Source organism: Gopherus evgoodei, chromosome 12 (assembly GCF_007399415.2).
Source record: "Gopherus evgoodei ecotype Sinaloan lineage chromosome 12, rGopEvg1_v1.p, whole genome shotgun sequence".
NCBI classification, from domain to species: domain Eukaryota; kingdom Metazoa; phylum Chordata; order Testudines; family Testudinidae; genus Gopherus; species Gopherus evgoodei.
In genome coordinates this window covers 33,820,200-33,835,399 of record NC_044333.1, presented here as the reverse complement: position 1 = coordinate 33,835,399, position 15,200 = coordinate 33,820,200, and the positions used below count along the sequence as shown (strand labels likewise).

Sequence of the window (15,200 nt, the reverse complement as noted above, 5' to 3'; positions counted from 1 at the left end):
GTGGAGGAGGGGACTCTGGGCTGCGGCCGAGGGGTTTGGAGTGTGGGAGCGGGCTGGGGTAGGGGTGTGGGCTCTGGCTGGGGGAGTGGGAGGGGGTGTGATGGTTCTAAATTGCACTTTTATTTGATAGTAAGGGGCCTACAGCTTACAAGTTATTTAAAAAAACCTAAAATAGATAAAAAATGGTCCTATCTCGCAGGTTGCAGCCACATTATGAATGAATCAAGCTAACATTAAGTGACTTAGCAAATACCTGCTCCTAACAGATAAAACACATATTTCCTGAGAACAATATTTCAAAACCAGGCAAGAGATTATTGGCAGATGGGAGTTTATCACTTAGTTTGGCTATAATATTAATATAATACTTTACAGGTGACAATCACTGTATAACTGCAGAGTTCAAAGGGCTTTACCAAATGGAGGGCGTTATTTTAAAACTGTGCCGGAAGAGGTGCAAAAAGGTTAAAATGACTTCCCCATGATTGTATAATATAAGGTATCAGTGGCAGAACTAGGAACAGAACAAAGCCTTGGCCATATTAGATCATACTGCTACAGCACCAATTACAGAAAAAAAAAACCCTGTGCTTTGTTAAAAACACAATGGGCAAAGTAACTAACGTGGTAACTTTTCCCTATGTAACTTTATTCAATCAATATACCAAGAATTGTTTGGAATATAACAGATCCGTACATGTTACAAAATAAATTAACTATGGAAGTTAGAGCCTAGAACTGAGAACACTACTAGTGCACAGCATCAGGAAATTCAATTACAAGTTGCAACTCTTCTACAATTAAAATAACATTCCCCTCTACACAAAGTCATCCAGAAATTGAGAAAAAGTTCAGTTTCAATTCATCCATTGCATGTTTGATGTTAATTATACATAAATATGAATATACTTATAATTTGACTCCTACACATTGCTGTGACACATGAAGAGTTAAATTGCTGCAGGAACAGTTCTAGTATTTTCATTTGGCACAAATGCCGCTTTCATAGGCTGGATACTCTGTAAAAGATGAAGGGTAGGGGGAAAGAAAGGTATTTAAATGCAAGATTCAATCATCCTGGTTTTACTGTGTGAATTAGAGAAAAAACTCATTGCTACAGGTCATACAGTCAAATTCCACAGCTATTCAGTTCTCCTCGTTCCCCCAGAGCGGCAAAAATATTAATTATTTGGAGTAAATCATTTACAGCCAGAACCTAAGCATGCTTGGGAGATGCATAGAGCACTCAACTTTTGTTGAGGTGAATGAAAATTGAGAAAGTATAGAAACCTCACAGGAGCAAACCCTTAGCAAGTACTTATATGCGATTCCCAGTTCTTGCTATCATATAATTAAGTTGACCACATGCATAATGAAATAGAACTGCACAGGCAAGACAGCAATGCTATTGCATTACATAATTATAGCAGATGCAAAACAGTCAATCAATTAACAAACGGTAACTGGAACATAACAGATGCTTAGTTATTTAGAGTGGATAAAATCCCACTATACACCACATTTGAATAATGCTCATGTTACCATATTCTTGAGTGTTACCATTCCAGACAAAGCAAAGCAAACTGTACAGATAAGAGTTGCAAATGGAAAATAAATAGCTTGACAAAAAGAGGAAATGTTTGTAACCACGTAACCTTGCCATTATTCAGTGCTTTATATGGTATAATTCAAACTTGTCTCAAACTGACTTTACAGCCCCTGCAACTAACTATAGATGAGTGAGAAAGCAGCTGCCTCAAAGAAATTCATGGGTGTTTTTCCCCTGGTTTCATTTAGATTCCCTGGATTCTCAAACTCAAATTCTTTTGGAGTTTTTGGTATTGAACAAACTCCAAACAAAGCAAAGCCACTTGATTTTGCATGGGTTGGAACGAACCCAATAAATCAGTGCTGCTCAAAGATTTACGATATGATTGCTCTTTATAACTATATCAGAGGGATAAATATCAGGGAGAGGAATTATTTAAGCTCAGTACCAATGTAGACACAAGAACAAATGGATATAAACTGGACACTAGGAAGTTTAGACTTGAAATTAGATGAAGGTTTCTAACCATCTGAGGAGTGAAGTTCTGGAAGTCCTCTTCCAAGGGGAGCAATGGAGGCAAAAGACATATCTGGCTTCAAGACTAAGCTTGATAAGTTTATGGAGGGGATGGTATGATGGGATAGCCTAATTTTGGCAATTAATTGATCTTTGATTATTAGCAGGTAAATATGCCCAATGGTCTGTGATGGGATGTTAGATGGGGTGGGATCTGAGTTACTACAGAGAATTCTTTCCTGGGTGCTGGCTGGCTGAGTCTTGCCCATATGCTCAGGGTTTAATTGATCGCCATATTTGGGGTCAGCAGATTGGCAGAGGCCCTGGAGGTTTTTCGCCTTCCTCTGCAGTGTGGGGCACGGGTCACTTGCTGGAGGATTCTCTGCACCTTGAGGTCTTTAAACCACGATTTGAGGACTTCAATAACTCAGACATAGGTTAGGGGTTTGTTACAGGAGTGGGTGGGTGAGATTCTGTGGCCTGCATTGTACAAGAAGTCAGACTAGATGATCATAATGGTCCCTTCTGACCTTAAAGTCTATGAGTCTAACTTTTGGACAAATTTCCTTATGAGACATCATCACAAGTCCATAGTCAAACTTCATTGGGCACAGAGGTAGAATATCAGGGTGGAAGATAGTGGTGCTATTGTAAATATCAGACAGTAGTTAAGTATTTCAAATGCAAACCATTTTAGATTAAATGCATTTAAAGCAAGGACTCTTGCCACTGTTTCCGCATGAATGAAGTTTTAAAATAAATAATACTAAAACCTACCAGGGTTAAAACCTTCAGTAGCAGGGTCATCTCCTTGAAATACAATAATGAGTCCAACCATTCAGTAGTTTTCAGTAAGAATGGCCCTTTGATTTTACATTTTAAATGCCATCTTTTAAAAATAGACCATCCCCCTCAAATTTGCATCCATTGAAAAGGGTTTTCTCTTTTTGCTTTCACTTTCAATATTTCCTCTTTCCCCCTCTCTGTTACCAAACTATGTCTTGAATAATATAAACTGAGGTGTTTTTTTTTAGTAGTGGGTGGAATTCATATGCAGGCTAAGAACTTTGCATGTTTGCTTGTTTTACATTGTTAATGCTTGAAAATTAGGAGCCCATTGTCTAAACCGCAACCACTGTATCACAAACATGAGTGGCATGGCAAGTAGGACAGTTTGAATGCTTCTCATTTCCAGATTTGCTTTATCCCCAAGACTACTTACATTGTTTTTTGCATTGAAAACAATTTGTTAGATCTTTCCCAATTCTGTGTTACCATTCTTCCACATTTACCAATGGCTAGGACAATAAGCCCACCACCACTGCTCTATGACATCAACATCCCCTAAAACTATCAACTCTTCAGGATGGGCATTATTGGATCACTGTAAAGCTTCATGAATAGTTTGGATATTATATAAATACTAATTAATTTGTTTATTGATTCAGAAAGTGAAAGTATGCTCCTGTTACATCCTAAAGGATATAAAACTTAAGAAAAATAAGGGCTTTTAAAAAAAGAACCCAGAATACCTCTCTCATTTCCTCCACAAGACTAGATTCCTCTTCCAGTACTAATCGTAAGGTCTACTTATGTCACCAGCACAAGGATGCTAGGGATTCTTGTCAGATCAGGACACTGACAATTGTAGAAACACTGCTTCGTGAAACTAGGAAAAGATAGGTAATATTGTCTGCTGGACAACAGCACGGGACTTTCAAGCAGTTAGTAAGGAAGAAGAGAGATAAATACTGAAACTTGAGTCTTGCAGAAGTACCACTGGGATTGCTTTTCCAAGGATGAGGGCTCAGATTTGCTCCACTTGATCTTGTTTAGAAACTTTTAAAGTATGAGAAATACCTTGGATGTCCTTTCAGCATACTCTATTCGCATACATCAGATATCCCACTGGACACATTATAATTCTATATACCATGCTTCGGTTGGTCTGTCTCACAATCCTAAAGTTCTTATAAAATCCAGTCATTTTGGATATACAATCTTAGAAATGAAAGGCTGGAAGGCACCTCCAAAGGTGATCTAGTTCAGACCCCTGTGCTGAAGTAGGACCAAGTAAACTAGACCATCCCTGACAGCTGTTGTCTAGCCCTGTTCTAGAAAACCTCCAGTGAGGGGGATTCAACAACCTCCTTTGGAAGCCTACTCCAGTATTTAACTATCCTTATAAATTTTTTTCCTAATATTTAACCTAAATCTCCCTTGCTGGAGACTAAACGGATTACTCTTGCCCTGTCTTCAGTGGATATGCAGAACTGATTACTCTCCTTTGTATAACAGTCCTTAACATAGCTGAAGACTTAACTGATCCCCACTCTATCTTTGATTCTTAAGACTAAACATGCCCAGTTTGTGTTTTTCTCTCATAGATCAGGTTTTCTAAGCCTTTTGTCATTTTTGTTGTTCTTCTCTAGACTTTCCTGTTTGTCCACATTCTTCTTAGAGTTTGTTGCCCAAAACTGGACACAGTAACTCCAGCAAAGAGCTCATCAGTGCCAAGTAAAGAGGAACAATTACCTCCTATGCCTCAGATAGGACACTGCTGTTAATACATCCCAGAATAGAAGCCTGTTTTGCAACTTCACCACAATGTTGGCACATATTCAATTTCCGACCCACTATAAACCCCAGATCTTGTTCAGCAGTATTAGTGTTATTCCTCATTTTGTAATTGTACATTTAAATTTTTCCTTCTTAAAGTGTAGTACTTTGATTTGTCCTTATTTAAATTTCATCTTGTCAATGTCAGACCAATTATCCAAGGTCATGGTCCTCTTGAATTCTAATCTTGTCTTCCAAAGCACTTGCAACTCCTCCCACTTTGGTGTCAGACACAAGTTTTATAAGCAGACTCTTCACTCCATTATCCAAATCATTAGTGAAAATATTGAATAGTAACAGCCCCATCACAGACCCAGGTGACCATGCTAGGTACCTTCTCCCAGTTTAACAGCAAAATATGGATGGATTTCTCTGAAAAATCAGAAGTCGTAAGGATGTGCCCTTTGGGTATTCTCTTTTTCAATACAATGCACAAAGCTTCCATGCATATTTATTGGGGGGTGGGAAGGAAAGAGAATCCAGAAGTCGTGGAGGAGAGAGCTTCAAAAATGTAACCAGGAATACTCACGCTTTTTAGTTATGTCACACTTGTAATTGCTGAAATACCTCCCACATCACTGCTGCTTGTACCTACAGATTCACTGTTGGTGCACAGTTAATGCAGTATGACGTACAGATGAAAGAGAAAGTTTGCCTTAAGAAAGTTGCATATGTTGTACCTTACATGTGACCTGAAGGTTATGCAGCTGAGAGATTTTAATTTCCTCCAAGTAATCAAAGGAAGCACATCTCCCACTTTCAACAATTAGAGCTGAGGATTCATGGCAGGCTGATTTGACACAGCTCTCAAGATGAGAAAGTGAGGCTGTCACACAACAATGAAAACGTATGGATTCACAGATAGCTGCATGAATTACTAGCGTGTGATAAACCTTCTTTGTTATCCATTCTGTAGATCAGTGCATTTGGATGAACATCAACCACAATGGGAACTCAATTTATCATTAAACTTAATACATATTATCTCAGAATTATAATTAAATAATTGGAAGTCTAGTTTCAAGTGACTAAAGCCAAGAAATTCAAAATTGAAACTCAGATTCTGTCCTTATTTATGAGAACAGACACAGCTATGAAAATCTTGCATTTAAGTTTCTCTCTCCAACAATATTTTAAGTCTTTTATGGAAGTTTTGAATACATTTACTTTTAAATGGTTTGAGCCTCTTGGAAGCAAAACTGCTAAATCCTGTAACTTCTGCTTTCATAAGTAGCTGTGCTGAATTACCGGAACTATACACCAAGGATTGGGTCCTTTGTACTTAAAATTATAGAACATGAAATTAAGCCTCCCCCACCCCCAAAACACAGCAGCAATAACTGTACACTTCCCAATCAATGTATTTACAAACAGTAGATATTTGAACCTCACAACACTCGTGAGCCAGGAAGTATAGCACCCCTGTTAAAAATGGAGAAACTAGAGCCAAGAAAAGTTAATATCAACATTTTAAAGTTGTTCACTAATTTCAGGTGCCCAGCCTGAGATATATAGAAACGGTTTAAGAGTTCTTAAGCGTCCATTCACTTCTGCTGGAGTTAGTGCTCAGCATCTCTGAAAATTAGGCCCTAAATGCCTCTAATAGTGTCGCCATGGTTGGGTGCCCAACATGAGCAACCACTTTTGAAAAGTTTGGTTAAATTGACTTGTTCAAAGTCGATCAGTAAACATATGCTAAAGCTATAAAAGAGAAATCAGGAGTTCTGACCTTTGGCTGCATCTTCTAGACACTAACCTGTGGCAAAATATGTAAGATTTTTTTTAATTTTTATAAATAATCCCAACAGATAACAAAAATGCCTGCCCTGAATTTATGTAAATCTATATTTTTAAAAGCAGGACTTTGATAGAGGAAAAAAGGTAAATTTTTGATTCATCAGAACAAAAAACATATACAATATTTCTTATCAAGCCTGAATCCTTAGAATCAAGTTCATGTGCTAAAAATATTTGTGAAATTTTTTAGAACTGTTACAGACGACCCCAAAACACTGATTTTCTAGCAGTATACATCATATAACACCACACTGAAAGCCTGCTCTACATCCCAACACAGGCAAGAGCAACTATCCAACATAAATTGTACTGATTCTGGACTTGCATATCCAGAACAAAATAGCTAGCCTCTCTTTTCCTGTAGCTTGCTGGTATGCTATGAATGTGCTGCCCCTAGTCAGTAGTTAAAATGCAAGTACTGATGCTATGGTACCGATGATATAATTATGATAGTTCTGCAAAACATCTCTGAAAGGTGTTAAATCAGGTGTGTGGTACAACAGCACCATCTGCCAGGTCAGAGTGAATAATACAGTAGTCGCAGAGGCAACTCCCTAAATATTAAACCTACCACTTTGCTGCTGAAAAGTAAAACCCAGGTGTGTGATTGACTAGGTCATAGTATGGAGTCTCTTTCTGACTTGACTTTTGGCCACACATAAAAGGATATTCATTCAAAAACTTGATGAGAACATTAGAAGCTGAGGACTGGATTGGCACTGCTGTGCTATGTATGTTTGATATTCACTGGAAGAAATATATAGGGAATCATACACACCTCTTTTGTACTGTGTAATTCTAACCACCATAAAGCAAACTATTACCCACTACCTTTCATCCAAGGATCTCAAAGTGCTTCACAAACAGCTTACAGCCTCACAAGATTCCTGTAAAAAAGAGATTACTCCCATATCCATTTTACCCATGGGTAAACTGAGGCAAATAAAGTTTGGATGACTGGTCTCAGAGATAAGTTCTTTCACAGTAAGAAGAGAAAGGGATTTCAAAGTTGATGATGGTATGTGCCATTTTGACTGGGAATCCTCTGCTTTAATCATCAGCTCCCACTTTCTTCCAGTCAGTGCTTGAAGTATTGTTTGAATAAAACAATATACACACACACACCCCACACATATTCTACAGAAAGGTAAGTCAGAGAAAGAGTGATGAGAGAATTGTTAAGATGAGCAAATATCAAGCTATTTGAATTAGTGTAGAGAAAACAGCAAATGCCATTAACTTTAAAATCTTTTTTTCTTCTCCTGCTGTGGAACAAATAATTTCAATAATGAAAGGACTTATTCCTGCTGGATAGTTTCTATGCTGAGATAAGTGCATTATGGGGGGGGGGGGGTCTGCATGTCTAAACATAGACTTTCTAAGAGCAATACCATGTTAACAATAAAGACCCTTAGGTAAAGGCATGGTCTCAATTTTCAGGGTCAGACTTGTTTACATGCCAAAAATCTGTAAGCCACATAACTGATCCCTGTTTATTACTAAGTATTACTCCATAATACTCAGGAACCTCTGTCATGCAACAGGATCCTATTGTGCTAGGTGCTGCACAAACAGGACAAAAAGAATCTCTGCCCCCAGAGAGTTTAGAATCTAAGTATAATATAAACAGACAACAGGACATAGAGACAGAGAAGTGCAAGGAAACAATGAGACAATACTAGTCAGCATGATCAGTAGTGGCATCAGTAACCTAACCATGGTCAAGTATTCCTGGGGTAATTCTCTGCACTGCCATGTGCATGCATATTTGGTGCCCTGCCCATAGTTTTCATGTTTCTTTTTTTTGCAGAAAATAGCTTCTACTGAAAAGTTGTTGTAGTTCTGCCTTTTGCCCACCAGAGGATGCTGTGGTTCCTAGAACACAGCAACCACTCCTGGCCAGCCCCAGCTATGACAGGGAAGAAAAAGAGCCTGCCTTTTTCATAGCGCCTGTTGGACCAGGTCAGGCGACAGGGGATATGGGGAGACAGGTAGTATTGGGCTGCTAGGGGTGTCAGACAGGGGCTCATAATGGTTAGTGGGGGAGGAGAGACTGAGGCAGGGGCTGACTGGGAGTGGAGGCGCAGGGCCACAGCGGGGAGGGAGGTGCACATGGGAGGCTGAGGGGGTTGCAGGGACACATGGGCAGAGGGGGAAGAGGTGCAGAGCTACAGGGAGGAAGGCTGAGTAGGGGCACAAAGACATGGGGACAGGCCATGCAGGGACACATGGAGATGAGGGTAGGGGTTGGCTGAGGGGGGTGCAGGGCCACATGGGGATGGGGCATCAGTGGGGGTGAAGGGACACATGGAGGTGCAGAGACACATGGGGACAGGCGCAGAGGTGCCTGACTGGATGGGAGAGGCTAGAGGTCATCCAGGATCTGCATGGGGGGAAGCTCCCTAACAATCCCTCCCCACCCTGCAAAAAACCTGTTCCATACTTTTCCCACCTGTACCCAACCACACTCCAAATTCCAGGCTCCTTCCCAGGAATTTACTTCCCTCTCCCTCAGCTCCTCCGTTACCCCTGACTCCCGCAAGCCTTTGCACTGCTTCTGAGGGGTGAGAGAAATACGGTTCTGTACTGTAGTTTAAATGAATTATTATTCAGAGTTCTGTATTAATATACCTAGTAAGGAATCTATTTGTCAAAAAACATTTCCTGAATCTTTTTTGTTGTCTGTATTGTACAGACATACTTGCTGGCATGTATTTTGAAATAAATTACCAAAATAATTGAAACTGTTGTGATTATATTGTGTTATTTTGACAAATAAAATATGCCGAATTTTAAAATATTGTGTGCAGAATTTAATTATTTGGCACAGAATTCCTCCAGGAGTAATTTATAAAGCACCAGCCATCTGATGAAATCAAAGTGCTTTGTTGACATTAATGAATTTAGCTTCATAGCAGCAGATAAGTGCAATATCACCCTCACTTTATAGATGAGGAAAGTGGTCTGCTCAAGGTCACAAAGTCTACAGCTGAGTCAGCAGCAGAACCCATGTTGTCCAACTGTTTTATCCATAGGACCATCCTAAAAGTCTTCCTTTTTAAGAAGCATCAAGATTTATTTCTATTTCAGACATTAAAAAGCTCGCTCTCTCCTGCCACAATATACTCAATTATTTCCACCTGTTTTTGTATAATTTAAACCAAACTGTTTTACACATTTTGCAAGTCCATTAGGATGTTTTGGGCTCTCATGGGTTTAACACATTTGCAATTATAAGTCTTGTTTCCCTCTTCCCTCCAATTGAAGAGCCAAGGAAAACAAAACCAAAATTAATTAGTTTATATCATATCAAATAGCATAATTAAAGTTTATTCTCCCAATAAAAGTAAAACCAGTACGGTGGATTCTCATAGGAATTTATTGTCCTGTCCTCCAATATAGTATGGATGGAGGGGAGGGATAGCTCAGTGGTTTGCGCATTGGCCTGCTAAACCCAGAGTTGTGAGCTCAATCCTTGAGGGAGCCATTTGGGGAACTGGGGTAAAAATCTGGGGATTGGTCCTGCTTGGAGCACAGGGTTGGACTAGATGAGCTCCTGAGGTCCCTTCTAACCCTAATATTTTATGATTCATGCCTTGTGATTTGATGACAAAATCATTTTACTAATTAAGCATTTTAAAAAGCAGAGAATCAGCATGCTAAAAATTGGGGTATTAATGAGCTTGCTGCTCATTCTTTATAGTTTATGCAGTTCACTACAGCTGCTTACTTTGCTCCATTTAGCTGCTGATTAAAAAATCCCTATGCCTCACTGCACAGAAATTCAGGTTCATTTAAAGCCATGACAAATAAGACACCATTTACACAAGACATTTTACCATTTAAGGATTCCAGGTTAGAGAGCAATTCCTTAAAAGGGTTATAACAGCTTGATCCTCTTCACACAGGCAAGACAAACCATGTTATAATATGTTTGGGTCTCTGACAATGTTCCCTCTAATTTTTTCCATCCATGTGTGGAATAATTTTTGTTATGTGTGCCGAGGTAATGTGTGGATGTGCGCCACCAGCAGAAACAAAAAACCTAGATATTAAATATATTTTTAAAAGTTACCATAGGGATAATTACTCCAGCCAGGACAGATTAAGCCTTTTAGAACTCACTCCTCAAATAATTACATTTAAGTGTAAGAGAAATAAAAATTATGAAATGCATAGACCAGTCAAAAACTAAATTAACAGACTTTAAAGAATACAATTACAGAGAATATATGTGCATTGCAGGAAGTACCAAAAAGTAACACCACCACCACAAGTATATGTTGGGACATGAGAGAGATACAAACTGTGCGTGCACGGGCTGCTGGAGAAGTTTCTAAGAGATGCCATGGGCTCTTTAAGGCACTCATTGAAATCTCTCCGGCTCCTGACTGAGCCCTGTCCTCTCCTCCCCGCTCTGCAGAGATGGGGTACATGGGCGGGGTGGAGGAGGGAAAAGGGAGAGACAGACACAGACTGTGCAAGCTGGTTGCTGGGGAAGTCTCACTGCCCAGAGGCTCATTCAGTCCTCAGCAGCTGTCTCCTGCTCCAAATCCTGAGCCCTGTCCCCTCTCCCCTGCTCTGTGGAGATGAGGTACAGGGGGATGGGGACAGGGACACCCTGACATCAGCACCCCCGTCCCCTCCCGCTCTGCACAGCCAGCAGGAGGGTCCCGGGAGCAGCTGCAGGAGCAATGTGGCTGCAAAGCAGTGGGGCAGAGAGGGGCACCTGAACGAATGCTGTCGGATGTGCGCAGCTCTACTAATCAAGTGTGCAGCACTTGAATCACTCCTGGGCAGCTGCACAGTTTAGAGGGAACACAGGTCTCTGATATGTTGAGTACTTAAAAAAATAGTAAAATTTGAAGTGTGGACAAGGCCTATGTTTGAAGCAGTAAACCTCAGCCCACCTCAGCCAACTGGAATTAAAACTTGTGCAAGATTTCAGGGACGTGTTCCACCATGTAAGAACAAGGAAACTAGAATGAAAAGTCTATTTGTAAGATTATATGATATACATGACATTAGTAAGCACCCTTACAGTCTTAAGAAAGCCAGAGGTGTTATTTTATTAAAATGTGAGGCAGTATGGACTAGCTGAATCTCCATGGGGAAGGGCCCCAAAATCCTTTCCTCCTCGTACATGCCTGAGTTCTAAACCCAGCTCTACCACCATAAAATGAGAATAATATTTCTTCACCTTTCTCACATAGATGCTGTGAGGTTTAATGAGTTAATTACCCCCACCTCACCCCACCCACACGCATACAGTGCTTTGATTATTTGTGGGGTTACTATTATAAAAAATACACCACTGGCGATTTTAAGAGCAAAAGCCTAATATTTGTCTTCATTACAGTGTCCTATATTTATCAATATTTGCCAGTAGGTACCAAAAAATCTGAACTAAATTTCTTAACACTCCATATAACAGTTAACATGCTGAAGGCAAGAAAGGAATGAAAGTACACCTCTACCTCGATATAACGCTGTCCTTGGGAGCCAAAACATCTTACCACGTTATAGGTGAAACTGCATTATCTCAAACTTGCTTTGATCCACTGGAGTGCACAGCCCCACCCCACCCCGGAGCGCTGCTTTACCGCATTATATCAGGTCATGTGATATCGAGGCAGAGGTCTACATAAAACCATTACTTACAAAAGAGTTAAATCCTGATCCTACAAATTGCTCTGCATAAATAGCTTTGTGAGCCTACACAGAATACCACTGAGATCAATAGGACTCCATGCAAGAGCATGGCCCTCCTCATATACAGCATTGTGCAGGATCAGGGCAGTAGTTGAGATAATATTGCTCCACACTGTGCTATAAGTGTGTGTCAACATATTCAGGTGGAGGTGCAATCTGTTTTAACAGTACAAAGTACCAATATCGCGTCAGAATCCATTATGGGACAATGCTAGCAGATCTCAACTGAAATTCAGGGCTCAGTATCTTACTTTTCAAATGTTTACATATTAGGGACCAATCCTGCAAATAGTTAAGCATATGAATGAATAAATGTTCACAAGAGTACGCCCATGATACACGTATATAGTTAAAAGCCAAAAGAAATTTTAAATCAGGGGGCTAAAATAAATACATAATGCCTTATTAGTTTCAGATGTTATGTATAAATTTTACCTTGGAATACACTATTGATAAAAAGTGAACATTATTAAAAAGGTTAACAAATAAGGTACAATTAATGAATTTTTAACTTTCTTGGTTTTACTCTTACCAGTCATGAATCTAAAAATAAACAAAACAAAAAAGTAGCACATTTGTCCTACTTTCCCCTTAATATTTTTGAAAACTAGAAACTATTATCATGCTTACATGATTTAAGTAGTTCTGACACTGAATTGACTTTTGGAGTGTTTTCTGACATTCCCCAAGTGACTGAATACATGCCTCTGAAAGAAAGAAAAGCATTGGTAATGCAATTTTACATTGTTTTTTTTTGTTACGGTTAAGTTTTAGACTCCTTGGATAAAATTCTGACAAAGTACACTGATGTAAAGCTGTAGTGATTCTACTGAACTCTGTTACCATTATGCATCGTTTGCTTAGTAACAAACCCATATTAGCACTGTACAAGACATAAAAGGCTTGTTTACACTGGAAAGTTACAACATGGTGGAATGCAACTGTATATATTCAGGTAAAGGATAAGACGGTTGCATTTAACATTGTCATGTGAGCCCTGGCCTACACAGAGAGGCTAAGCCCTGTGTTAGTTACCCCAACTCCTCATGGTTGCATTCCTACTGCAATGTAACTTCCCAGTGCAAACAACTCAGAAGATAAAGTTCTTCCAGATTTACAACAATGTGATGAAAGATCAGGATCTGGCAACTTGCTCTAGATACAGAAAGTGATTCCAAGGGCACTGAATAACTAAAACAGAAGAACAGAGACACAGATTCTGGCCAGATAACTGTAAAGATAATAGGTTTTGAATTCTAAGGTACCACCTGATTTAAATTTCCCATTGTGAAATTGGCATTTAGGTCAGGCTTCACGGTCATGCTATTATTTCATTTAATTTTTTGTTTTACAGTAGTACCTAAAGACCCCAAGCATTTGCAGGGCTCCTTTCTGTAAGGCACTATACATACATATAGCAAGACACAATCCCCAGCTCAAGGAGCTTACAATCTAAATAGACAATACAGACAAAAGGTGGGAGGAAGTATTATTACTTATTTTATAGATTGGGAACCGAAGTACAGAAAGATCAAGGTTACACAGGCAGGCTGTGGCAGAGTTGGGGTAAGCCTAAATTCTTCAGACTTTGGGTGCCCAACCTGAACATCTTGAAGTGCCTGATCTGCTGAGCACCCACCTCCTGAAAATCAGACTTCTTTAAAGGGGCCTCAGACATAGGTGCCAACTTTTCCTGGCGCAGGTGGGTGCTTGCCTCTGGCCCTGCCCCCTCCCATCTCCTTCCCCAAAGTCCCTGCCCCAAATCCACCCCCCTTAGACTCCTCCACCAATTTTTCCCCATGGGTGCCCCAGCCCCAGAGCACCTACGGAGTCTGCGCCTATGGCCACAGATGGGGCACCCAAAATCACTAGTCACTTCAAACTACTGGCATAAACTAGATGTTCTGAGTCCAAATGTAGTGCCTTAACCACAAGGCTATATCACCTCTACTAGTTTCTAACACAGTTGCTTAAAACCATTGCTCATATCAGCCTTGATGCAGGATTTGGCTTCGCAGCACTGGTGATTGCAGGTTTCTCATGCAGACTTAATTAGGTAGCATGGCCATCTTCTACATCTATTCAATTGCGTGAACTATACATTGCAGCTGGATTTGGACTGCTCCCACAAGACTAAGCTTGGGAAGTTTTGAGACAGCATCCAAGTTACAATACCAGGCTGGGGTACAGAGGAGTCAGGTGGAGCATCACAGCAGAGTTTGAGCATCATGAAAATGTGATTTGCCCTTATTCAAAATGGGGACTTCGGTATAGTTCAGAAGTAGCCTCAGAGGGGGTCACTATAGGGAGAAAAGTGGGAGGCTCTGACAACCACCAGCCAGCACTGCCAACCCAGATTTTCTAATGTAAGAATCTAAGAGACCAGAGCCCCACACAGTATGTCTACACAGTGCCTTAAACCTGGGCATTGCTCAGGGTTGGGCCCGCTTCCATCCACACACAACTCAGTCTGACTCGGGTCAGCGAGCACACAGGCCCTGGTTCCTGGGACTGCACTAGCGGGCTGGGCCAAGGCCCATTCTGATGCCGGTCCAAGGCCCGTTGTTTTGCAGCGTGGGCGCAGCTCATGTCATGCCACATACCCCAGTCAGAAGGGCCCCCTGGGGCAGTGTGGACACGTTAGCACGGCTGAGAGACCCGGGGCCAGAGGCAGTTACAGTGCCGTGAGTGTGGGCGCTCGAGCCAGGGCTTGCAAACCTGAGGCCCCACGGCCCGGGTCTCCAGCGTGGGCACGGGGCAGTCGCAGTCCGGGGCTCAGCCATGGGGCGGGGGCTGACGGAATGAAACTGGGCGGGCCAGCAGCCCCGCGACTACCCATTGCCAACCCCCGACTAACCAGGGCGGCCTCCCTTACCCAGAGCCCGGTTGGCCGAGTCCAGCCTCCGCAGCACAGAGCGCAGCTCCCCCGCCTTCAGATTCCCCGCCATGGCCCCGCAATTCCCGCTCAAGGCCTGCTGGGAACCGCCATCTTGTTGTACGGAACCCG

General features: G+C 41.1%; 1 long non-coding RNA gene across 1 annotated transcript; it reads right to left on the bottom strand.

Moving 5' to 3' along the window:
- Positions 1-620: 620 nt before the first annotated feature.
- On the bottom strand, positions 621-15,197 carry LOC115660213. The gene is made up of 3 exons (XR_004002780.1): positions 15,069-15,197; positions 12,824-12,900; positions 621-1,019 (listed from the first exon to the last, which is right to left on the bottom strand). It is a non-coding gene; the product is annotated as an uncharacterized LOC115660213 (long non-coding RNA).
- Between the last annotated feature and the right edge of the window lie 3 nt (positions 15,198-15,200).